Genomic DNA, 26,817 nt, shown 5'->3' with positions numbered 1-26,817 from the left:
AAGGGGAACCCTCTTGCACTGTTGGTGGGAATGCAAACTGGTGCAGCCACTGTGGAAAACTGTATGGGGTTTCCTCAAAAAATTAAATATAGAATTACCCTATGATCCAGTTATTCCACTACTGGGTATTTGCCCAAAGAATATGGAAACACAAATTTGAAAAGATATATGCACCCCTATGTCTACTGCAGCATGATTTACACTAGCCGAATTACAGAAGCAGCCTGTGTCCATTGATAGATGAATGGATAAAGAAGATGTGATATATATGTGTGTGTGTATATATCTGTATATATCTCTATATATGTGTATACACACACACACACACACACACACACACACACACACACACACACACATAGTGAAAGATTACTCAGCTATAGAAAGAATGAAATCTTGCCATATGCAACAATGTGGATAGTATGATGCTAAGTGACATAAATCAGGGAAAGACAAATACCATGTGAGTTCGTTCATGTGGAATTTAAAAAAACAAATGAACAAAGAAAAAAAGAGAAAAACCAGAAAACAGACTCTAAACTACAGAGAACAAACTGGTCAGCAGAGAGGAGATGGGTGGGGGATGGATGAAATAGGTGAAGGGGGATTAAGAGTGCACTTAACGATGAGCACTGAGTAATGTATAGTTGTCCAATCACTATATTGTACACTTGAAAGTAACAACACTGTATGGTAACTAAAGTGGAATAAAAAAAAAAATTAAGAGGTAATTGTTAAAATGAAAATTAGAAAAATAAAAATACTAGTTTTTCCTTTTCCTCAGAACTGTTTTGGTCACATAGTACAGCTTTTGATGTTAGATGTCATTTACTGCATTGTGGCTAGTGAATGAGAACTGTATCACTTCTTCCTTTTGAAATTTACTATACTTTTCTTTGTGAACAAACATGCTTGACACTCGCGAACAGTATGTATCTTCTGTTATGGGCTACTAAGTTCTATTTACAAGTGCTAGATCAAAGTCACTGAGAATTTAAGTAACCTCCACAGCCACTGCTATCTCCTCCCCCTCCTCCTTCCTCTTTTTCTTCTTCCCCCTCCTCTTCCTCTTATTTGTCTACTTGGTGCATTGCATTGTGAGAAACACCTATTAAAGTCCCCTAAGTAAATTTTTGAAAAGTTTTTGCCTTATATAGTTTGCTACTATAGTGTTTGATACAGAAAGATTTATAACAGATCTTCACTTCTTGGGCTTTTATCATACAAAATATCCTTTCTTTCTCTGTGTAATGCTGTTGATTTTGAATTGCATTATATGTGAACTTAATATTGCCACCTCTGCTTTCTTTTTGTTTGCATTTAGCTGAAAGTTTTGCTCTTCTTTCTCCCTTTTAAAGTTTGTCTACTTTATTATCTTTAGCTAGCCAAAGTATATAGGAAAAAAAGTGAATAGTTGCCCTCTCCTCCTCCAATAACAGTTATCTTGAAGAAATTTACATTAAAAAGTTGGTGTATACCTGTCCTTCAACACCATTCTCTAAGTCCATAAAAGTAAGTATAAATGTGTTGCAGTTGGCTGAATAATGGCTCCCTGAAATAACCAGGTCCTAATCTCTGGGGCCCATGAGTGGTACGTTATATGGAAAAATGGTCATTGTATATGTGGCTAAATTGGGGATCTTGAGATGAGGAGGTTATCCTGGATTATCTGGGTGGGGCCTAAATGCAATCATAAGGGTCCTTGTAAGAGTCAGAGGGATATTTGACACAGAAGAGAATAAGACAATCTGACAGTGACAGTAGAGATTGGACTGATGTGGCGACAAGCCAAGGAATGATGGCTGCCAACAGAAGCTGGAAAAGACAAGGGACAGACACGCCTCCAATGACTCTGAAGAGAACATGAAAATTAAAGATATTTATAATAATCTTTGATATGTCTGTAGACACATAATGGGTATACAATGCTCCATCAACTCTCAAGGTATGAATATAGTTCCAGCACTCTTATCTCTCCTAACCAAATCAAAAAAAATTTTTTTCGTCTATTTATTTTTGAGAGACAGAGAGAGAGAGACAAAGCATGAGGAGGGGAGGGGCAGAGAGAGAGAGAGAGACACAGAACCCGAGGCAGGCTCCAGGCTCCGAGCTGTCAGCACAGAGCCCAATGCTGGGCTTGAACCCACAAACCATGAGATCATGATCTAGATTGAAGTCAGACACTCAACTGACTGAGCCACCCACGTGCCTTGATCCTAATCAAATTTAAATTGGCTTAAGCACCCAGATGTCATTTAGGTAGGAAATACAGAATCCCTCCATTGGGCTATTCCCATTGACCCTAAATTGATTTTTCTCAATGAAATATGCATACCTTCTGTATCAAATCATCTGGAGGTATTGTTAAGAAAGACTCTCACAATATCCATTATTCAGAATCTCTTAGGCGTGTCTGGGTGGCTCAGTCGGTTATGCATCCGACTCTTGGTTTCGGCCCAGGTCATGATCTAACAGTTTGTGAGTTTCAGCCTCACATTGGGCTCCACGCTGACAGCACGGAGTCTGCTTGGGATTCTCTCTCTCCCTCTCTTTCTGCCCGCCCCCCCCCCCCGCTCCCTCTCTTTGTCTCTCTCAAAATAAATAAACTTAAAAAAAATTTTTTTTTAAATCTTTGGCAGTGGGACGCGACATGCCCCAGATCACTCTTTTTTTGTTTATTTTTGAGAGGGAGAGCGAGCAAGAGAGAGGAGAGAGCAAGGGAGGGGCAGAGTGAGAGATAGACCTAGAATGTGAAGCAGGCTCCAGGCTTTGAGCTGTCAGCACAGAGCCTGGGGCTCAAACTCGTGAACCACAAGATCATGACCTGAGCTGAAGTTGGATGCTTAACTGACTAAGCCACCCAGATGCCCTGCCCCAGGTCATTCTTACACACACTTAACACATGACCTTTCTTAATTCCTATGAGACTGAAATTCCTATGAGACTTTTAGACTGGCACTCTCCAATAGAATTTTGTACAATGATAGAAGTGTTCTACACATGCACTGTCCAGCCTATAGCCACATGTGGTTATTGAGCCCTTGCAATGTGACTAGTATTACTGAGGAACCAAATTTCTAATTTAATTAAATGTAAAAGGTTACATGTGGCTAGAGGCTACCATATTGGACAGCGCAGTTTTAGGCTATTAGTCCTTTAGGCACCCTCTGTGCCTGATACATGGTAACCTGTGAATAAAAACTGAAACAGGAAACAGGTCTGCGCTATTTCAATTTTTTGAGGTTCCTGGTATATTAAGAAATGACAAAACAGGATTACAAAATCTGTGGTATACTGTAACTGTTTACCTTACACTCTTTGTTTTTCTTCTGATGAGGAATTTTAAGATCTCCTCTCTAAGCAATTTTCACATATGCAATACCATATTACTAACTACAGCCACCATGCTGTATATTCCATCTCCATGGCTTATTTTATAAGAAGTTTGTACCTTCTGACTCCCTTCATCCATTTCATCCACTCTCCATCCTCTGCCTCTGGTAACTACAAATCTGTTCTCTGTACATTTGAGCTTGGTTTTGTTGTTGTTATTGTTTTAGATTCCACATTTAAGTTAGATCATATGGCGTTTGTTTTTCTGTCTGACTTATTTCATTTAGTATAATGCCCTCAAGGCTCATCCAAGTTATTGCAAATGGCAAGATTTCATTCTTTTTTATGGTCGAATAATATCTATTGTTCATATATACCACATTATCCTTATCCATTCATCTGTTGGACACTTTATTTCCGTATCTGGGTTGTTTTAAAGAATAGTTCAATGAGCATGGGAGCACATATATGTTTTTATATTAGTGTTTTTGTTTTCTTCAGATATATACCCAGGAGTGGAATTGCTGGATCATATGGTAGTTCCATTTTTAATCTTTTGAGGAAGCTCCATACTGTTTTCCACAGTGGCTGCCCTGACTTACATTCCTGCCAACAGTGCATAAGTGTTCCCTTTTCTCCACATCCTCACCAACACTTGTTATTTCTTAACTTACACTTTCAAAGAAGCCTTATTGTCCTATTCTCAGGATAATTACAAGATTAAAATATTACATCATAGACACATTATTGTCTGATAACAATGCCTAATTGTTATGGGGTATTCAATTGCCTTTCTACCTTTAAATTAACCAACATAAAAGATGTATTAAGACAATGATGAATTCTGCTTTAAGATTTTCCATGTACCTTCAGTTAAAGCATATATGTGCAAATACATACATCAGTGAATACAAATCAGATCACTAATACATGGTAGAAAGGAATTTAAACCAAGAATATGATTTAGATTAGATTACAAAAATTCTGGCTTACTAAAAGAATATACTGAGAGGTTCTGAGAAATTATTTGGTTGGAGAACTAGGGATTTGAAGTTTCCTACTTATGTTTGCCAATCATTACTTTATCTACCTCTATCAGAAGGAAAAAGCAAAATTAAAAGAATGACATGGTAAAGATTTGCAATGACATTAAAACTTCTTTGAAAATAATTTGTATTCCTAGCTTTATTTAGCTGAAGTGAAACCCTAGAGACCTTATAAACAAGACATTGTTATCAGCATGGAAGAAACAAGTTTCAACTCCTGCTTGAAGGGTAAGTGGCTACCTTTAAGGTAGTCATCATTAAATGTTTATCATTCATTTCTCTACATTTTCCCACACTCGAGGTGGCTAGTGCAATTACACATAGCATGTGGAAAGTTATAAATAAGTCTGAGCAATAGAAAACCCAAATTTAAGTAGGTTAGGACCAGGAAACAAATTAGAATGCAGATAGGCAGGCCACAGGTTCCTATTCAGGCACTAAAGCTGAACTGAAACTTGACTCAGAGCTTCATCATGGCCAAAGTGAAAAGGGAAACACATCCAATTATATAATCTACTTGTCTGTAAGGAAGACATATTCAGTTATTTAAGGATAGCCAAGCGTTTCATGACACTTGGCTCTGAAAAAAAATTCTCTGATGGGATTTTCCACGAGAAACATAAAATGACTGAATGCACAAAAACTCTACAGTAAATGCACTAGTGGGCTCTGTGGAGCTGTCTCTTCTAGAATCCCTTAATGTATGCTGAAGACACAATATTCAAAAATAAGTCATTAAAAGGCTCCTGGTAGGGGGCAAGGAAGGTTTATGTGTGTATGAGCTCAGGATAATACAATCAGGTATGTAATTTTCTAATGAACCAGCTAATATTCTGTAGTTGACTGAAGGCTAATTCATATTTAGAATTCAGTAATGCAAATAGCAGATCGTTGACAGCCTTTTGTCAAGAATAAGTCCCAATGAGATTCTCACCTACATAGAAACACTTCTCTCTACAAAGTGGTGAACAGAGTGACAAACTGGAGGGAACCCAGGATTTTCCTTTAAAAACAACTCTTCAAAAATAAGAAAAATTAGTAAGTATTTAAGTCCATAAAGTTCTACCCAATTGAGCAGAGGGTCTGCAAACCCACATACTGTTTTGTTTGTTTTGTTTCGACAAAATTCATGTTAGTTACCAATACTTTGAGATCAATAGATTTCAAGTCTGGCAACCCTGGATGCTCCTATCACGACTTGGCAACAATCTGTTGTGTGAAGAGTACAGCGCTCACTCATCCCTGAGGCATTTGAATGCCCTGTTGGAAAATGAAGATTTGGATTGAAAAATCTTCAAAGAAGAAATTATCAGTTGTTCACGTTGGCTATAGAAAAATCTGAATGCTCCCCTGAAATGAATGACTTTTAGCGAAGTGATTATCCAGTAAATCTACCTGCAGGAATTACTTGTAAAATATACCCTTAAATAAAGAAATGAATCTGGTGTTAAGTTACTGGATTGAAGCCAATTAAACTTGAGAACATGTACCAAAATAATACTTTTAATTTTAGGACAGGTGATCTTTATCCATTCTTTCAGCCAATGGTAAACCACAAAATCAACTGTATATTAAAGATCATTACAATAAAATATCAGCATTAAGGAAGATAATCAACTTCCTATCTCTAAAGCAAGGTAGCATATGTCAAAAGAATCCATGGTAGGGGCGCCTGGGTGGCGCAGTCGGTTAAGCGTCCGACTTCAGCCAGGTCACGATCTCGCGGTCCGTGAGTTCGAGCCCCGCGTCAGGCTCTGGGCTGATGGCTCAGAGCCTGGAGCCTGTTTCCGATTCTGTGTCTCCCTCTCTCTCTGCCCCTCCCCCGTTCATGCTCTGTCTCTCTCTGTCCCAAAAATAAATAAACGTTGAAAAAAAAAATTAAAAAAAAAAAAAAAAAGAATCCATGGTAGATTGAAAGTGGTTTCAAATTACTTAGGTACAGGTTAAAAACAAGGAGGGCCACAACTTGCTTCTACTTGAAATATCTTCTGATATATCTGAACACAAATTCTATTCATCTGGATTTACAAGAAATGCAGAAATCCTGGTTTCCTAGGAACTAGGATTCTGTATTGAACTCATGGAATTTGACCTGAAACTAGTTCTTGTCCACAGAGTAAAGTCTGAGAAATCATTTGATGAAAGCATGCTTTTATTTGCTTTTTTAAATTTGTAATTATAAATGTACACTGTCAAAAATTTGTAAAATAAAGAAGAGTTTAGATTATTTTTCCCCCAACTTTTTAGTTTGAAAAATTTCAAACCAACAGAATACAGATATGCAGGCCAACGCAGTTACTAAAGCTGAGGCACAAATTTACTTGGAACTTCTAGGCAGTCAAAGTGAAAGGAGACAACAGCCAGTTATGTAATTCACATTGCCTATACAGAGAAAACATATCAGTTACTCAAGTATAGCCAAGTGTTTCATGACATCTGGCCTGAGAAAAAATTCTCTTGTGTTCATTTAATAAGGAATACAAAGCAATATCACACACAAACAACATTCCTACAGTAACTGCATTGATGAGTTCTGGAAACTATATCGTCTAGAATTCCTCCATGTTAGCAGGGGGTGCTTGGTATAAAGCTAGCAGCCTGGAGGTTAAAAGCATGGACTCTAGACCCTCACTGCCTAGGGCTGAATCCTGGCCCCATCAGTTATTAATTGTGTGAAAATCAGGAAAAATATTTCCTGATTTATAGTATTGTGATTAATATCACAAATATCAAAGAGCTGTTATGAGGCTCAAGTGAGCTAATGCCTATTATGTACTTAAAACAGGACCTGGCACAGAGCAAGCATCATTGTAATTACAGTAAATGCTAAAACAAAGGTGTGCACATGATGTAACAGTACAGAGGAAGGGCACTTAAACCAAGAGCCTGAGGGAAGGTTTCCTGGAAGGAGGATGCCTGTGCTGGGTCCAAATCTTAGTGTACTACTTAACTGTTGTTAGTATGACCTTGATCAGATTACTTAAACTTTGTATCCCGACCTGCTACAACAGAGATATAATGTCAGTTGTTGATACAATAAAGCTGATGTTTGCAAAATTAAATGAGATAATACACGAGAATTAGATGAGCAAATGTAATAGAGCATGGAAATATAACAAATAGCTGTTTCTTCTGGGATTTGGTAGAAAAGTAAAAAATTCTTCTTGCATTCAACTATTATGTATGTCCATTTTTCCCAGTTAAACAGTGTTTTAAGCTGGGAAGTAGCTGTACATGAATAATCTTTCAGATCACAACAAAACTACCTAAATGGAATGTTAAATGATCAGCATTGGCTTAGCAGAGCTCTCATTTTTTTTAATCACCGTAGGAAATGTCTCGGTACAGTTACATCCACCTTTGAGGTATGCTGTGCCTATCTGAGAGAGTAGGTAAATACCTTGATTTCAATTAGACAAAATCAGTTACTCCCTTATCTGTATCACTTTATACATACTCCATGTCACTTCATACAGATTTCTACTACAGCACATAGTGTACTGTGTTACAGTTAAGAGTTCATTCAATTTGTACCTTGCTTTGTTTTAAAAAGAACTACAGCAATTAGTTATATCGTTATGTGTTTATCTCCCTTCCAAAATTGTGAGCTTCTCAGATAACTGGGTCATGTCCACCTGGAGAGAAGCTAGTATATAAATATACTGACACTCAATGTTTGGTGAAATAATCTAAGTAGGATTTGAAGTGTGCTGTTACAAGCAAATGAGTCTAATATAAAGTTGGGGGGGATTATCTAGGAATTTATGTGAAAATCATAGGCTCAGCCTGATCTCTCCTTCGGTACAGGAGAAAACCAAAGCCTGGAAGAGTTAAGTGATTTGCCCAAGGTTATCCAGCTAGTTAACTGCCAGAACCAAGCAAGACTAGAGTCTCAAACTCCCATCAACCAGTCCGAAGGCCAATCCACTATATTGACCTGCCTTTCAGACCCCAGTCATTTGATGTCTATATCCACTACTTTACTAAAGCCATTATTATTGGTCACCAATCCCTTTTGTGTTGCTAAATCTAGTCAGTGCTTTTCAGCCATTGATATACTTAACCTGTTTGTAATCTCTGACTCTGATGACCCCATCTCCATCTGGCAATTCCTTCCAACCTTGGCTTTTGAGGCATTATGCTCACCTAGCTCTTTTATCTCTCTGGCCAGACTTCTTTGTGGGCTTCTGTTCATCTGTCATTCCCCTTTATTTATTTCTTTATTTATTTATATTAAATATAATTTATTGTCAAATTGGTTTCCATACAACACCCAGTGCTCATCCCAACAAGTGCCCTCCTCAATGCCCATCACCCACTTTCCCCTCTCCCCCACCCCCCATTGTCACTCCCCTTTAAAGTCAGTGCTTCCTGGGACTGTATTCCTTGGTCCTTTTTATTGTTTCTTCTAGATTTTCTCCTGATTGATCTCATCCATGCCTAGGACTTAAATTACCAATTACAAGTTAACGTCCTCTAAATCTATTTTATTTTGACTCAACTTCTCTCCTCATTCATAGATCTGTGTAATTCAACTGCTTATTGGATGTTTTCCTCCGGATATGGAGGTTCCCTCCATCAAGTCACAGTTACAACTCAGCAGTCTTTGAGGGAACCTGAGAAACTTGCACCCTTCTTTTTCAGATAAAGGAGAATGTGGCAGAAGACCAACCATCATCTTTACTACTGACTGTATTAGTTTCCTATTCCTGTTGTAACAAATACCACAAACTTAGTAAAGAACACAAATTTACTACCTTAGAGTTCTGGAGATCAGAACTCCTCTAAAATCGAGGTATCGGCAGAGCTGCGTTCTTTCTGCGTTCTAAGGAAGAATCCATTCCCTTGCCTTTCCCGGCTTGCAGAGCTGTCTGCATTCCTTGGCTCCATCTTCAGTGCGAGCAGTGCAGAGTCTTCAAATCTCTTTCTCTCTGACCTTGGTTTCCTTCATCATATCTCTATCCCTGATTCTGACCTTCCTGCCTCAAAGCCCAGCCAGATAATCGAAGATAATCTCTCCAACTCAAGATTCTTAACTTAATCACACCTTGCAAAGTCCCTTTTGCCATGGAAGGGAGGGAGCATATTCAGATTCTGGAGATTAGGGCATGAACATCTTTGGGGGGCCATTACTCTGTATGATACAACTGGCAAAGTTGGTACTGAATATTGCGTGTGGATAGCAAGCTTCATAATGCCAAACTCTGAAGTTAAATAGGTTTACTAACTTTGTAGTCCTGGACCGGGCACCCTCAACCCCACCCCAGGTCCTGGTCTTCCAGAACAGGAGAACACCAGGGCATTGCACCCTGCCCGATATGGGGCTTGAACCTACAAACTGTGAGGTCATGACCTGAGCTGAAACCAACAGTCAGGTGTTTAACACTTAGCTTAACCACTTAATTTACTGAGCCACCCAGGTGCCCCTAGTTTTTCCTTTTAAAATCACCATCAGAAAGTTACTGCTCCAGGGAGGAGTGAGCTGGGGCAGGTGCAGTGAGAGGCCAGGAGTGTTATTTTAATGGATTCACTCCAGATGGAAAGAGACATCATGAGTGGAGAGTGTTTCCCCAACAAATATATCTATATTTGAACTCATCATCATCTCATCCCACAAATCTGATCATCCTCCGAAGCTGTCAACACCACTATCTATTAACTTAGTACAGAGACTTTGTACTCATTTTTCTTCCCATCTTGTGAAACGGTTCCACCATAAACTATGGCACCCATTCTAGAAACTTGGTCTACTCACGTATCCCCCAACCTCCCACTCAGTACTGTCAATTCTACCACCTTAATAGCACTCACATCTATTCCTTTCCCTACATTCCTACTGCCAATACCTTTGTTAAGACTCTTATCGCTTAACTGGAATACAGCAATGGCCTCAATACTGGCCTCTCTGCCTCAAGACTTAACCTCTTTAATGTCCATTTTTCACTTCCATACCTTTGCTCATAAAACATCTTTTGCCTGAAATTATGTCCTTTTTGGTTAGTCTCCAAACCCTGGTACCCCAGTTTGCCCAAGCGTCAAGCAAAACTGACTATCCAACATCAGCCAGGATCAGACTTAAAGTTACGTTTCTGACTCCAAAGTCCATGCTCTCATCTGCTCCTGCTCGACTGCCTTCTAACACAAATATTTTAAAGTCTAATGGGCTTTATACTTTACAAAGAACCTCCGCATACAGTATTTTATCTTAGCTTCACAATTCCTTAATGTAGGCAGGATGGGTACCGTTACCCCATTTATAAAATGAGGAAACGGGAATTCAAGGCTCGATCCATCACACCCTCTTGCTGGGTTAACGAGTGTCACTCAGCAGTCTTCCGCGTTAACCGCACCCTCAGCCCCCTTTGGTCCCACTTTTGTATAACCTTCCTGCACTTTGCAGAAGTAGCCCATAGGATCCGCGCCAGTCTGGACAAGGCAGCTGCTCTTTCCGCCACAGGCGCCCTGGAACCTCGCGACGGGGACCTTCCCATCTGCCGTGACGCGATCGGTGACACCACACAGTGACGTATGGTGACGTGCTCACCCGGAGCCAGGTGCCGGCAGGGCAGCCACACCCTGGGGCCCCCAACTCAGGAGGGCGACGGGTCGGGCGGGTGGGGAAACGGCGCAAAACCCGCCAAAGGCCACATCCGAGACCTAAACCCTCAGATCCCGCCCGCCGCCGACCGGTTGCTAAGTGACGCCAGCGCGCAGAGGCGCGTGCGCGGCCACGGCGGTGTGCGTGAAGGCGGACGCGCGCCGCGGCGGCGGCGGCGGCGGCGAGGACGGCGGCGACGGCAGCGGCCGAGGGGGCGGTGGCTATAAGGGGGGTGCGGAGCAGGCGGAAGAGGCGTCCGTGCGGGCGGCTAGGTCGCAGAGAAACATCGTTGGGGTGAGTAGCCGGGACCTCGCAGGGGAGGTGGGGCCTGGCCGCACCTGCTGCGCGGGCCCGGGGCGCGGAGACGCGCACCCCCACAGTACCCGCGCGCGCCGCTCCACGCCCCTCTGCCGCTTTTTCCGGGGGCGGGGAAGGAGAGGGGACGGGGGCTGGCGAGGGTCAGTTCCTAGGCGCTGGCGCTCCGGGAAGCGGCAGCGAGGTGCCGACGGAGGCTGTGTGTTCCCGGAAGGTGTAGTGGGAAGTAGGTGTCTGGGGGCGTCGAGGTGGCTTTGCCAGGCTCCCCGACAGAGGAGTCGTTATCAGGAGAAGCCCGGGTTCCCAGAACAGCCTCGCAGCCTGCCTGAGACGAGGTTGACCGGGATGGAGAGGAGGTGGAACCGGGGACGTAGTAGGGCTGGGATTCGGAAAGTTTGGCACTGCTGGGGCCTTCCTCGCCCCTGCCCTGGCTGGGCTCCGAGGAGGAGCCGGTTGTTATGGAGAGAGTTGTGAATCAGAGCCTGCGTGCGGCGTCAGACACACCCACGACCTGGGGAAGGCGATTGTCAGTACTGATAGGGGGCAGCTAACCTGTTGCCTGGAGTTTCCAACTTCACATGTGTGTGCACGTGCGTAATGCACGCATACAACTTTGCCCTAGGCATTCTATCACGTTGCTACAGATTTTAAGGCCAGGGGGCAGGTATCCATCCTAAATTCTCACTTCCCTCTGGACTCAAATCAGCTGTTTTATTTCTCAGAACCTGTTGTGTTTCTGTCATTACTAGGGCCAAAAAAAGTATGGAGGCACTGTTTTTTATTTTCCTTAATAGAAGTACAGACGTCCTGTTTCCTAGGCACAAAATACAGATTCTGTTCAACGTGTGGGCTGGAAAATGTTGGTGGACAGACAAGCCTGAGTATGAAGGTGTAGCAAATCATCAGCCCAGTGCTCTCAATGCGCTGGCTCCCCTCGTGAGTCAATGTGTGGTGATTGCAGTTGCCATCCTTGGGAGAAAAGAGTATTGAAGATAGGGAAAAAGTCGGTATTTTCTGACTTTTGATTAAGGCAATGCCTAGAACAGAGGTAGATGATACTGAAATTTAATCAGGATCTGTGCAAGAAAATTGAAGAAACATAACTTGTAAGTTTTCGTTCAGCTCTAAAATTTTGTGGTTCAGTTTCGTAACGGAGGATCTGTGAAGTATGCTGCCTGAGGTGCTTACGTCTTGGAACCAGTAATCTTGCTCTGTAGCACCTAGAGTACTGGAAATTCAGTGTCTCTTGCTCACTGGACTAGGTAGCTTTTAGGACAGGTGTCGTGTCTTTTTTATTCATGGCGTTCTCTTCAGCATCTACACAAGTTTTGCCACAGAGTAGGCATGCAATAAGGTATTTGTCATATATTACACTGTGTATGAGTGTTTATCAATGAATCTAGCTTAGTCCATCAAGGAGTTAATATCGTTAATATCCGTTCTCCCCCCGCCCCCCCCCCCCATCATGTTATATGTGGGGAAAGGGAAAAGAGTTATATGGGTACAAATGACATAGAAAACCTGGCTTTTTTTTGATAAAGAGCAAATAGACTGGGGATGCCTGGGTGGTTCAGTCAGTGCAGCGTCAGACTCTTGATTTCTGCTTAGGTCATGATCTCACTTTCATGAGATCAAGCCCTGAATCGGGCTCCACACTGAGCATGGATCTTGCTTAAGATTCTCTCTCTCTTCCACCCTTCTCCCCTGCTCATGCTCTCTCTCTAAAATAAAAATAAATAAATACATTTCTAAAAAAGTGTAAATAGTCTGGGCACAATTGGCTAAGTGTGATTCTTCATCTTAGGTCTTGATCCTAGGGTGGTGAGTTCAAACTCCGCTTTGGGTGAGTTCAAACTCCGCATTGGGCTCCTCACTGAGTGTGAAGCCTACTTAGAAAAAAAAAAAAAAGCAAATAGTTTATGTGTATGTCAAATGTATGAGCAAAAATATGTCAAATCATTATGAAACCAAATGAGGCAGTATGTAAACAGGTGCTATGTGAGATGCTATACTTTAAGTGCAGTAGAAATTCAGAAAAGAGAAGACCTATGGTGGGCTGAGTTAATGAACTCTGGAAGAGGTAAGATTTGATCAGGTCTTTGAAAGAGCTATAAAATTTGAATTAGAGAAGAGGTAAGGAATCATGTTGAGAAAATTGTGTGAATGCGCTTGATGAGGGAGATATTGAGGAGACTTACATGTCTGGTGAGTGGAGTTTAAGGTCTCTGATAGGGAGATGTTGGAGAGAGAAGGTTTAGCAGATTGGGAAGGAAAAGTGTTAAGACTAAGGCACTCACTGATAACAAGATAGGGGCTGCTTGCTAGGTGGAATGGGAATTGTGTTAGAATAGTCTTAGACAAGAATAAGTGTTATCCTTACTTAAAATTAAGGGATATTATGGTTGAATCAGGATTGGGTTGTTGTATACTTCTGATGTCAATTACTAATTTGAAAAATGCCTCATTAATGTGAGTGTATCTTATGTACTTTGTCAGCAGCGCGTGTCCCCATTTCTAAAATCTACCTAGTGTGCTTGGGCCTTTCCACTGGAAATCTGAAATGATGTACCCAAAGCAATTACCCAGCTATTCTCAGTGACACAGTTTTGCTTGGGATTATCTTTTAGAGTGCCCTGTGAGGTTTGTACTTAACCTCTGATTCTGTAAAATATACAAGTAACGTTTGCTGGGAAAGGAGTCTGTTTGAAGAAGGATGCTAAAAAGCATTGACAAAAAGATTTGAGAAAATTAAAGATGTTGCTGCTGAGTATCGAACCTTTGTTCTTCATAATATCTTTTGTTGTTATGTGGAAATTCTTAAGGCCCATTAAACCTGAAGCTGAATTGCTAACCTACCATGTGTAAAGTTGCAACACCAAATGTTGCATTATTTAACAACTCAGCAAATATTTATCGGGTGCTGGCTATGGCTAGATACTGTGGTGGGTGCTGGGAAGACAAAGAACATGACATGGTAAGCCCAAACCCTGTGAGTTACTACGTGTTCATTAGACGAGACAAACCCCTAAACTTGAGATGTTATGATAAGAGTTAATCACCTTGGAATAAGTAAAATGCTGAGGGCATTGATTACTTTGGAGGAAAAAAAACTGATAGAATCAGGGAAAGCTTTAAAAAGAAGAGGATAGAACTTAGCCCTGCAGGTTAAGTAGAATTTTGCCACATGTAAAAGGGAAAACACACAGTCCAGGAAGAGGGGAGACCATAAGCACAGTTGCTAGGGATTAATGTCAATAGGGTTTTTGGAAAACCTTGAATTGTTTCTTGATGAGACAGGAAAGATATGGTTGCAGCCAAACTATTAGGGGTTTTCATTCCATTCTAAAAACCCTAGATTTTCCCTCCTCCCATTCCAACCCCCGTGTTGGTGATGGAGGGCCTTGGAAAGTGGACTCATAAGAAAGTTAACTGGCAGTTCCCGTGCAGAGCTGCATTGGCATGGAGAGGCTAGCAGACCGGTTAGGGTATACGTAAGAGATGCTGGGAGCCTGAAGAGGGACAGCAGGAATGGATGGATTGTAGAGATATTTTAAAGTCTCTCTAATAGAGAGTTGTTAAAATCTCTAAATGTTATGACCAGTTAGTGGTGAGAGAGAGTGAGAAGTTAAAGATGTGTCTAGCTTTAGTAACTGGTGATTATGATGACATTAAATTAGAAAATACAGGAGAAGCAACAGAATTGCAGTGGAGGGAAGAAATGATGGCATGTTAATTATCAGGTCCCTGTGTAGAGTTTGGAGAGGTCCACTGGGTGATTGGAAATTCTACTCCAGAGTTGATGAGGCAGTTTAGGAATAATTGTAACAGTCTATAGGGCCAAGAAAATAGTACTATTCTAGGAGTAGTGTAGTAGTTAACACTGTGGACTTTGGAATCAGGAAAACCTGAAGTCTTGTCTATTTCACTTACTGGTTGGGTCAGGTGACCTTGGACAAGTTGTTTAACATCTCTGAGCCTTAATTTCTTCTGAAAAGTGGGGTTAATAATACTTCAAAGAATAGTTGTGGAGATTAAATAAATAGAATGTGCACAATGATTAGCATAATGCCTAGCTTCTAAATGCTTAATAAATGATAGCTGTTGCTATTAATAGTGGTAGTAATAGTGACAGTTATAGAGGTAGTAGAAGAAGATACAACTACCCAGAAGAGTGGAGAATGAGAACTGGAAAGAACAAGAAATGGAACTTGTGGACATCAACACTTAGATTAAATTTAGATTGGTTCTCAAACTTGAGCATGCATTAGGAATACCTGAGGCCCAACGATCTCTTTTGCAGTGCTGGTGGGAATGCAAACTGGTGCAGTCACTCTGGAAAACAGTATGGAGCTTCCTCAAAAAGTTAAAAATAGAATTACCCTATGATCCAGCAATTGAACTACTAGATATTTATCCAAGGGATACAGGTGTGCTGTTTCGAAGGGGTACAGGCACCCCAATATTTATAGCAGCGCTATCAACAATAGCCAAAGTATGGAAAGAACCCAAATGTCCATCCATGGATGAATGGATAAAGAAGATGTGGTATGTGTGTGTGTGTATATATATATGTATATATATGTGTGTGTGTGTGTATGTATGTATATATATATGTGTATACATATATATATATATACACACAATGGATTATTACTCAGCAATCAAAAAGAATGAAATCTTGCATTTGCAACTATGTGGATGGAACTAGAGGGTATTATGCTAAGTGAAATTAGTCAGAGAAAGACAAATATAGGACTTAACTCATATGATAAATTTAAGATACAAAGCAGATGAACATAAGGAAAGGGAAGCAAAAATAATATAAAAACAGGGTGTGGGACAAAACGTAAGAGACTCTTAAATATGGAGAACAAACAAAGGGTTACTGGAAGGCTTGTGGGAGGGGGGTGGGCTAAATGGGCAAGGGACATTTAAGGTATTTACTCCTGAAATCATTGTTGCACTATATGCTAACTAACTTGGATATAAACAAACAAAAAAGAAATACCTGAGGCCTTGATAAAACACAGATTGCTGGGCCCCACCCCCACAGTTTCTGATTCAGTAGGTCTGAGTGGGGATTGAGAATTTGCATTTTGAACAAGTTCTCAGGAGATGCTGATGCTGGTGTTCCCAAGACCTCACTTTGAGGACTACTGACTTAAAGGATGGATGAAAGAAGAGAAACCGGCATAGAGACTAACAAAAACTGGTGGACAGAGAACCAGGAGAGAGTGTGGAGAAGGATAGGGAGGTAGCAGCCTGCAGACTGTAGATCCACCAGTGTGCTTTCCAGTTCTGTAGACTTCATCTTGTTATTACTGTCTTCTCCAGAATTTGGCATAATACTTGGCACATAGCAATGCTTGTTTGAACCTTGAAGCCCCTTAGTACTGTCCTTGTGCATGATTGCACGTACTTCATGTGCAGATTTCATTCATTCTTTTATATCTCTGCTGAGTCATAGGGTACTGTTTCTAATGTTACACACACACACACACACACACACACACACACACACACACACACAAACTACAGAAAATTTCTTTCAAATAGCTGATGCATTAGCTAGCTGCTGTGACTTTGAATTAGATATCTTACCCTCCCCCTTTTATTAATAATGTCAGAGAGTCCACAATAATTGTCAGTAACAAGTGTCAGGAGGATAGTCTGTGTCTTGAATTAGGCACTTTGCAGGTTTACAAGGTAAGCAAATAGTATACTCCCTGTACCTTGGAAGTTTGCAGTAGGATGGGTGAAGGAAGGGAACAGGAGGAGATAAGATCACAGAAATGTGGATTGAGAGGAGCCTCAATATAAAGGCTTTTTCCTTGTTTGCCGGTATACTTTGTATCTTATGTGTCTGAGGACTTTAGCATATAGAGCAAATATTAGTTCTAATCTCTGATAGGAAGTTAAAAGATTTACACTGTGTAAGGAAATCAAACACTAGTTGTGCAAAGATATAAGTACTGTAAAGAGATTTCAGGAGTTAAGTTGTAGTTTCATGATGGACTAGTTAGCTACTCACCATGCTTCTTTGGTTCTTGTTATCTCTCATTTATTTTTTCTGTTAATATTTAAGTATTTTACTTACTATGTGCCAGAAACTGTAAAGTGCTGGGCATAGGGAAATAATTCTCTGGGCATCTAACACTGGCTTTAGTTAGGGGGTATGATACTGTGTAAATGAGTGTGCACACATGTCAGGAAGATCTGATATCTGCATTTTATAATTTTAAGAATATATTGATACGAGTAGACATCAAGAACTTGAAGTTAAATTCATTCAACCTGTGTATGCAAGGGACCATGAAAAAATATAAGCTGAAAACCTGAGTGTCCTCTTTCTGTCTTGTACCCTCATATTCTATCTTGTTCATAATCCCTCATATCCATTTTCTCCTTTCCATTCTTACTGCTTTTACCTTCGTTGAAATCCTCAATTTCTTGCCTGGATTATTGCATTAGAGTCTTTAACTATACAGCAGTGGTTCTAGGGACACCATTAAAGTCTCCTGGTAACTTGTTTCAAGTGGAAATTTGTGGACCTCCCTCTAGAGCTTCTGATTCAGAAACTCTGGGGATGGTGCCTGGTGATCTGTTTTATTGCTCTGTCTAGGTGGTTCTGCTGCAACTAAAGTTTGGGAACCATGGACAGGGTGTTTGTAAAATTGTAGGAGCTTTTAAAGAAATTAGTAGATGCCAAAAGTGGAGAAAGAAGTGAATAATCTGTGAAAAGCAGGAACACATGAACCAAGCTGACTAGGGTGTAAGGTACCTCCCACAAGGGGGAAGGAAGACTCCTTTGTTTCCCTTCTGGCTGGCTTATTTGTCCTGTAGGGTACGTATTCTTTGGCCCAGGATCCTAAACTCACACTGACGCTTTCTTGCTGGGACCCCAGCTCACATAGAAAATGTCTGTATCTTTTGATGGCTTCCCTCAGGAATTCTACCAGACATTTATTTATTTTTTTTTAATTTTTTTTTTCAACGTTTATTTATTTTTGGGACAGAGAGAGACAGAGCATGAGCGGGGGAGGGGCAGAGAGAGAGGGAGACACAGAATCGGAAACAGGCTCCAGGCTCTGAGCCATCAGCCCAGAGCCCGACGCGGGGCTCGAACTCACGGACCGCGAGATCGTGACCTGGCTGAAGTCGGGCGCTTACCGACTGCGCCACCCAGGCGCCCCTACCAGACATTTAAAGCAGAGTTAATACCTATCCTTCTCAGGCTGCTCCAAAAAATAGAAATGGAAGGAAAACTTCCAGACTCATTCTGTGAAGCCAGCATTACTTTGATTCCGAAACCAGACTGAGACCCCACAAAAAAAGAGAACTACAGGCCAATATCCCTGATGAATATGGATGCAAAAATTCTCAACAAGATACTAGCAAATTGAATTCAACAACATATAAAAAGAATTATTCACCATGATCCAGTGGGATTCATTCCTAGGCTGCAGTGTTGGTTCAATATTTGCAAATCAATCAATGTGATACATCACATTAGTAAAAGAAAGGATGAGAACCATATGATCCTGTCAATATATGCATAAAAAGCATTTGACAAAATGCAGCATCTTTTCTTAAAAACTCTCAAGAAAGTCAGGATGGAAGGAACATACTTAAACACCATAAAAGCCATATATGAAAAGCCCACAGCTAATATCATCCTCAATGGGGAAAAACTGAGAGCTTTCCCCCTGAGATCAGGAATACGACAGGGATGTCCACTCTCACCACTGTTGTTTAACATAGTTTTGGAAGTCCTAGCATCAGTAATAAGACAACAAAATGAAATAAAAGGCATTCAAAATTGGCAAAGAAGAAGTCACACTTTCACTTTTTGCAGACAACATGATACTCTACATGGAAAACCCAAAAGACTCCACCAAAAGACTCCTGGAAGTGATACATGAATTCAGCAAAGTCGCAGGGTACAAAATCAATGTACAGAAATTGGGTGCATTTTTATACACCAATAATGAAGCAACAGAAAGAGAAATAAAGAAACTGATCCTGTTTACAGTTGTACCAAGAACCATAAAATACCTAGGAATAAACCTAACCAAAGATGTAAAAGATCTGTATGCTGAAAACTATACAAAGCTTATGAAGGAAATTGAAGAAGACACAAAGAAATGGAAAAACATTCTGTGCTGATGGATTGGAAGAATAAATATTGTTACAATGTCAATACTACCCAAAGCAATCTACACATTCAGTGCAATCCCAATCAAAATTGCACCAGTATTCTTCTCAAAGCTAGAACAAACAATCCTAAAATTTGTGTGGAACCACAAAAGACCCTGAATAGCCAAAGTAATACTGAAGAAGAAAACCAAAGCGGAGGTATCACAATCCCAGACTTTAGCCTCTACTACAAAGCTGTCATCATCAAGACAGCATGGTATTGGCACAGAAACAGAGACATAGACCAATGGAATAGAATAGAGAACCCAGAACTGGACCCAAAAATGTATGGCCAGCTAATCTTTGACAAAGCAGAGAAACATTTCCAAAGGGAAAAAGACAGTCTCTTTAGAAAATGGTGCTGGGAGAACTGGACAGCAATATGTAGAAGAATGAAACTAGACCACTTTCTTACACCATACACAAAAATAAACTCAAAATGGATGAAAGACCTAAATGTGAGACAGGAAACCATCAAAACCCTAGAGGAGAAAGCAGGCAACAACCTCTTTGACCTCAGCTGCAGCAATTTCTTACTAGACACATCTCCAAAGGCAAGGGAATTAAAAGCAAAAAATGGACTATCGGGACCTCATCAAGATAAAAAGCTTCTGCACTGCAAAGGAAACAATCAACAAAACTGAAAGGCAACCAACAGAATGGGCAAAGATATTTGCAAATGACATATCGGACAAAGGGCTAGTATCCAAAATCTATAAAGAACTCACCAAACTCCACACCTGATAAATGAATAATCCAGGGAAGAAATGGGCAGAAGACATGAATAGACACTTTTCCAAAGAAGACTTCCGGATGGCCAACAGACACGTGAAACTATGCTCAAGGTCAATCATCATCAGGGAAATACAAATCAAAGCCACACTGAGATACCACCTCACACCCGTCAGAGTGGCTAAAATTAACAACTCAGGAAACAACAGATGCTGGCGAGGATGTGGAAAAACGGGAACCCTCTTGCACAGTTGGTGGGAATGCAAACTGGTGCAGCTGCTCTGGAAAACAGTGTGGAGGTTCCTCAAAAAATTAAAAATAGAACTACCCTATGACCCAGCAATAGCACTGCTAGGAATTTACCCAAAGGATACAGGAGTGCTGATGCATAGGGGCACATGCACCCCAATGTTTATGACAGCACTTTCAACAATAACCAAATTATGGAAGGAGCCCAAATGTTCATCAAGTGATGAATGGATAAAGAAGATGTGGTTTATATATACAATGGAATGCTACTTGGCAATGAGAAAGAATGAAATCCTGCTATTTGCAGCAATGTGGATGGACCTGGAGGGTATTATGCTAAGTGAAATAAGTTAGGGAAAGACAGATATATGTTTTCACTCTTATGTGGATCTTGAGGAACTTAACAGAAAACCATGGGGGAGTGGAAGGGGAAAAAATAGTTACAAACAGAGAGGGAGGAAGGCAAACCATAAGAGACTCTTAAATACAGAGAAAAACAGGGTTGATGGGGGTTGGGGGAGAGAGGAAAGTGGGTGATGGGCATTGAGGAGGGCACTTGTTGGGATGAACGCTGGGTGTTGTAAGCCAATTTGACAATAAATTATATTAAAAAAAAATGTCTATATCTTAAAACTTCCTGTTTCTGTTGTCCAGCATAGCACACAAACAGAAAAGTATGTGGAACACAAATACTGCACTTAATGAATTAGTTTAAAGTAACATCCAATTTTTTGTCCCTCAGCTTAAGAATAAAACACTGTTGGGGGCGCCTGTGTGGCACAGTCAGTTGAACATCTGACTTCAGCTCAGGTCATGGTCTCGCAGTTTTTGAGTTTGAGCCCTACATCTGGCTCTCTGCTGTCAGCCTGTCAACTCAGAGCCCGCTTCGGATCCTCTATTCCCCTCTCTCTGCCTCCCGCCCCCCCGCTTGTGCTGTCTCAAAAATAAATATTTAAAATTAAAAAATATATAAAAAATAAAAATAAAACACTGCTGGTCCCTAGGCACTCATCAGGTGCCCTTTCCTGGCCCTTCCCAATCTCAGCATCTCTCCCAAAAGTAAACACTGTCCTGACTTTTATAATATTACTTCCTCTTATTTTAAGTTTTATCCCTTAAGTATACACTTCAAATACTTATAAGCTACTTGGCCTATTTTTGAACTTTTTGTAAATGAAGTCATAAATGTGTATTCTTTGTGTTTGGCTTGTTTAATATTACATTTTTGAGATTATTCATCTTGTTACATACAGCTAATTTTTTGATTTTCACTGCTGCATAGTATTCCATTTCAGGACTATACAATTTATCCTTTCTGCTTTTGGTGGACTTTTGGGTTGTTTCTAGGGCCTTTTGTTTTTTAGCTAGGATATTCTTATACCTGCTCATGAACATATTTTACCTTAGGGTATAATAGTGTAGAATTACTGAGTCATATATTATACAGGTCTTTAATATCAGTAGATAACAGAAAACTTTTCTAAAGTGGCTAACCTACTTAAATGTTTCTATTTATTTTTGAGTCTTTATATTATCACTTACAGCAAGCCAGCTAATACTCATACCGTAGTTTTCAGTACCTAGCTGAAATCCTAGAAACAGAGAAGGCAGCTTAATGAAGAAACACCCTTTATAACCAACACCTCAGCCAACATCAACTCGTTACCTTTTTTAAAAAAAATCATTTGTGGGGCACCCGGGTGGTTCAGTCAGTTAAGCATCCGACTTCGGCTTGGGTCACAATCTCGCGGTTTGTGGGTTTGAGCCCCGCATCGGGCTCTGTGCTGACAGTTCAGAGCCTGGAGCCTGTTTCGGATTCTCTGTCTCCCTCTCTCTCTGCCCTCCCCTACTTGTGCTCTGTCTCTCAAAAATAAATGAACTTTTTAAAAAAATCATTTTTTGAGGAGGTAATTTATGGACATGGTACAAAATTCAAAAATACAAAGGGGTGCACAGTGGAAAGTAAGTCTTCCTTTCATTCGTACCTGACAGACCTCCAGTTCTTCCTTCTGGGAGCAGCCACTATTACCGCTGATCTATTAATTTGTTCAGCAGATTTTTATTGAGTGCCACTGAAGCACCGGGCACCGTTACAGTGTTTGGAGACAGAGGAGTGAATAAAATAGGCAAAGATCTGCTCTCACTCATGGATTCTTCCATTCTATTAGAGGTGATTAAAAGTAGTAAAGATGCCTGTATACCTTTGCAGAAATATTCCGTGTGTATATGGCATATCTTGTATTTGTTCTTAAACATAAATGTCACATACCACATTACTGCCCTTGCTTTTTTTGCATTGTATCTTGAGGGCTGCTCCATATTAGTATATGAAGAGCCTGCCTCATTCTCTTTAGCAGCCCTTACAGCGTTCCATTGTATGGTTGTTGTCAGGAAAAAACTGTGGAGGACTGAAATGGGCATAAAATATCCCTGACTGCCCTATCTAGTGCACTCTTCCAGGCTGTCTGTACCTTTCATTTTCTTTGAGCTGTTTTATAACTATAAATTGTAGAAAACTGATAGTAATGCAGATGATTCTTATCCATAGAGACCAAGTGGGTTTTGTCTAGTGGAATGCAATCAAATGTTGTCCTGAGGATATAGACTAGTTTTGCATCTGTTTGTAAAGCGGTGTTAGTATTCCACATAGGGTGCGTGTGTCTTGTGTGTGTGTGTGTGTGTGTGTGTTCTTTGACTTCTCCATTTAACTGATTATAATATCTTAATGAATGCTTCATTAATTAATGATTTAAATAAAATCATTAAATTAAAATATAAACCGTTTGATATGGTTTATATTTGTATGTGTCATGATACCTTTTAACAGATACATTATAGTAAGTTCCCTCTCGATGGCCACTTTATTTCTTCAGAAAGCAGTTCATACGAGTTTTAGACAGTTTTGGGCACAGAAAATCTGTGCTATCATAAAGCAGTACTTTGTGATGCTTCAACAAAGAGATTAATGGATGAGACTGTTTTGGTAGATCTTCCATCAAGCATTGTGACCTAGTCCCTGCCCTCAAGGAGTTTATAGTCTAGTGGAGGAGGAGGAGGAATGGTGTCAGATGAAGTGTAGCATGGATACTGGATAATCTAGGAGATAGCTAAAATGAAGTTCCCCTAAGGGCAGAAAGAACAGCATGGACTTGCTTTCCTCACAGGATTTGCTTTTTTTCACACACCCCTGGTCTGGGCTTACTGAGGCAGAACTAAACATCGCCCTCTTTTCGATGCTTGGTGCCAGTGTACTTGTTTTTATGCTTATTGTGGAACTAGTCAAGTCTTGGGGACTCCAGTGGAATCCCGTGGCTCCAGTTGCCAGCACAGTGGTTTGTCTGTTCTTACAGATGGTGGCATTAGCAGGAGAATATAGTGGAGTCACATAGTTGGGGTGGAAGTGGGTTAGTGGTTATATTCTAAAGTCAGGACAAAATGTAAAAATCAAGTACTGTGAAAATTTTCTTTAGAAGACCCTTTAATGCCTACAGAATCCCATGTCGTGGTTCTCTTAATACAGGAAATGTCCCCAAATAAGGTAATTTGGATTATGGAGTTTATTTTTATTAGAAGTTTTGTTTGACATCCTTAATTTGGCTTATTAACACCTCACCATTACTAGCAATTCCTGGCTTGCCTCTACAGCACCACTATGAAACTGTCTTGGCAGTTATGTAACTGGTGTTTGATAAAGTTCTCTCAGATACCTAGTTCCCTATTCTGTCAGTAATCATCTTGTGTGCAGTTATACTGTTTGCATTGATTTCTTTGCTCTACTGTTCTGTCACCCCTCCAGTAAGGTTTAATTACCCAAATATTAGCGTAATGTTACACTTTGTTAACTACTGAGGAATTATGTACAATTTATTTCAATGGTATTAAATTCTTTTGATGTGAAACAAACACTCTTTCAGAGGTTTTTTTTTTTAATGTCTGTTTTTGAGAGAGTTCAAGTTGGGGGGGAAGGATAGGGGGAAGGACAGAGGATCCGAAACAGGCTCTGCGCTGACAGTCTGACAGCAGCAAGCCCGATGTGGGTCTTGAACTCACTAACCGGGAGATCATGACCTGGAGCTAAAGTCACTCAACGGACTGAGCCACCCAGGCACCCACCCTCTCCAGAGTTTTTAAAGAAAGGGTTAATTTTCCTAAGGCAGGATAACTCTGTTCTACACTTCTCTTCCTTTCTGTTGTCAGTGTTTGTCTTAGGCCTTCAATTAATTTTTTTGCCACCTCCGGTTATCAGTGATTGAGAAAATTCCCAAATCACTCATATCTTGTTTCAGGCTTGACTACAGCAAGGAACACTGAATGGAATCATTGAGTCTGGAGTAATGGGTAGCTCCAGCTATTTCTGACTCCTCTTTCTGTATAAGTAATTGAATTCACGTAAGTTAAATTTCAGTATGATGTGACTCCTTTGTAGTAAGAATTGGCCTAATTCAGGTGGAATTGGAGATGAGATTCCTAGGCAGCTTCCGTTTCATCCATGCAAACATCTGTTGATCTCCTGCTAAGTTATATCAAGTGCTGCAAATACAAAGGAGAATAATTTGTTTCCTGTCCACAAAGGATTTGTAATCTAGTGGGGGAGGTAGATTTAAAGGTAGATGATTGTAATATAAAGTGGTAAGTGCTGTGAGAATAATATATCAAGACTGTTAGCTTAGAATTTATATGCCATGAATACTTAGTCTATCAGTACTTCTGTGGAGATTCTTAATAAGCACTGATGTTCAGAGAAGGCTTCCTGGTGAATCTGATACCTTATTACCCCTAAAGAATAAGGCTTTACCTCTGCAGGGGGTCAAGGGAATATGTATTTTTGACAGGGAGATGGCAAAGTGTGTCAGGGTCGGTGGTGTTGCTGAAGCATAAAGTGAGAGGTCGGGCATCCTCAGAGAGGAGGCTAGAGTGGTAGGCAAGGGTCAGTTCAGAGAGGCCTATGGATGTCCTGCCTGTGAACTTGTATACCATTCCAATGACCATAATATGATCATTAATTATAAAGTTACTAATAAACCACCTGTTAAGCACTTACTATATGCCAGGGACTATATTAAGTGTTCTGTAGTTATTTAATCCTCTTGGACATTCACAAGTGAAAATATGATTGGTTGGTTACTGGTTGGTTATTGTGCAAGCCGAGTGGATATGGAACTGAGGGGGATAAAATGGGAGGTGGGGAGATAGTTTGGAAGCTGTTGAAGTAGTGCAGGTGAGAGATGGTTGAAGCCTGAACTAGAGTAGAAGTTATTAGATAGGCATATGAAGGATGAATTAGAGGAATCATATTTAGGAGGTAAAATAAGATCTAATTAATTGATTACACAGGGTGGGGTCAGGGAAAGGAAAAGTCAAGGGAAATATACAGGTTTTTAGCATGAGTTACTTGTGTGGTGATACTACCTTTTAAGGTAAAGGACACTGGAGGAGGGCCTGCATTAAGAGAAGATTAGTTTGGTATTGAGTATGCTGATTTGAAGTGCCAGTGGGGACATGTGGTGGAATCATATTGCAGGCACACAAATCTGAAATACAGAAGAGAGAGAGGTCTGGCTTAGAGATAGAAATTTGGAAGTTGGCAACCAGCAGTTGAAACCAGGAGGAATGATAAACTCACAAGGAAGGCGTGGCCCTGGGGAGTATACGTCTTAAAGACCAAGTAGTGAAAGAAGAGACTCAGAGGTAAAATGAGAACCAGGAGAGGAGAGTGTCACAGAGGCTAAGGGAGTAGAGTTTCAAGAAGGGTATATTCAAGAGTGTCACATGCTACAGCGAGATCCAGAAAGATAAGAATGGAAAGTGAATCTTGGGTATTCCAATTAAGAAGTCATTGATGACCTTGGTTAGAGCGGTTTCAGTCGGGTGATGGGCCGTGTGAGACTTCAGTGGATTTAGGAGTGAATTGGAGTTTAGAAAGAGGAGGCCAGGGGTGTGGATAATCTTATGAAAAGTTTGAGTAAAAACTGGAAAAAGGATTAGAAAATATGTGTGAGGTGTAAGGGTGAACAGCTACCTCTAAACTCTTCATGCTCTCAACCTTAGGGAAGCTGGTTTGGGCTCAGTTCAACAAGTTGAATGTTTTTGAAACCTTTTGAGAGTGTAGACTCAAATCCTGAGAGCTAGGGTCAGCTGTTTCCTGTAGCCTCCCAGTAGCCCTTCTGTACCTGAATGGACTGTAATTTGGTCTAATTTGTTGTCAATGCAGTGTATGTGTCAGAAAATCATCACCAAAGTGCACCATCCTAAATGATATTTTGGCCAAAAAAAAAAAAAAAAAAGTGACGGGAGAAATTAATAAAGGAAACCCTGGGAAGGAAAAGGTATCAACCATTGTACTATGTC

General features: G+C 40.6%; 1 protein-coding gene across 5 annotated transcripts in view; it reads left to right on the top strand.

Annotated features, from left to right (window-relative positions):
- Nucleotides 1-11,146: 11,146 nt before the first annotated feature.
- Nucleotides 11,147-26,817, top strand: part of BTBD9 (BTB domain containing 9) — a 414,008-nt gene continuing 398,337 nt past the window's right edge. For 2 of the 5 annotated variants that reach the window (XM_045057479.1, XM_045057483.1), the window contains exon 1: nucleotides 11,147-11,271. The gene's annotated coding sequence lies outside the window, so the exon portion shown is untranslated. Of the gene's footprint in view, nucleotides 11,272-11,413; nucleotides 11,519-26,817 lie in introns of those variants that run through there. The other 3 variants (XM_045057480.1, XM_045057482.1, XM_045057481.1) reach the window with 3 other exon arrangements.

Source organism: Felis catus, chromosome B2 (assembly GCF_018350175.1).
Source record: "Felis catus isolate Fca126 chromosome B2, F.catus_Fca126_mat1.0, whole genome shotgun sequence".
NCBI classification, from domain to species: Eukaryota; Metazoa; Chordata; class Mammalia; order Carnivora; family Felidae; genus Felis; species Felis catus.
The sequence above is the reverse complement of the archived record's forward strand: the minus strand, read 5'-3'. Positions and strand labels throughout refer to the sequence as shown.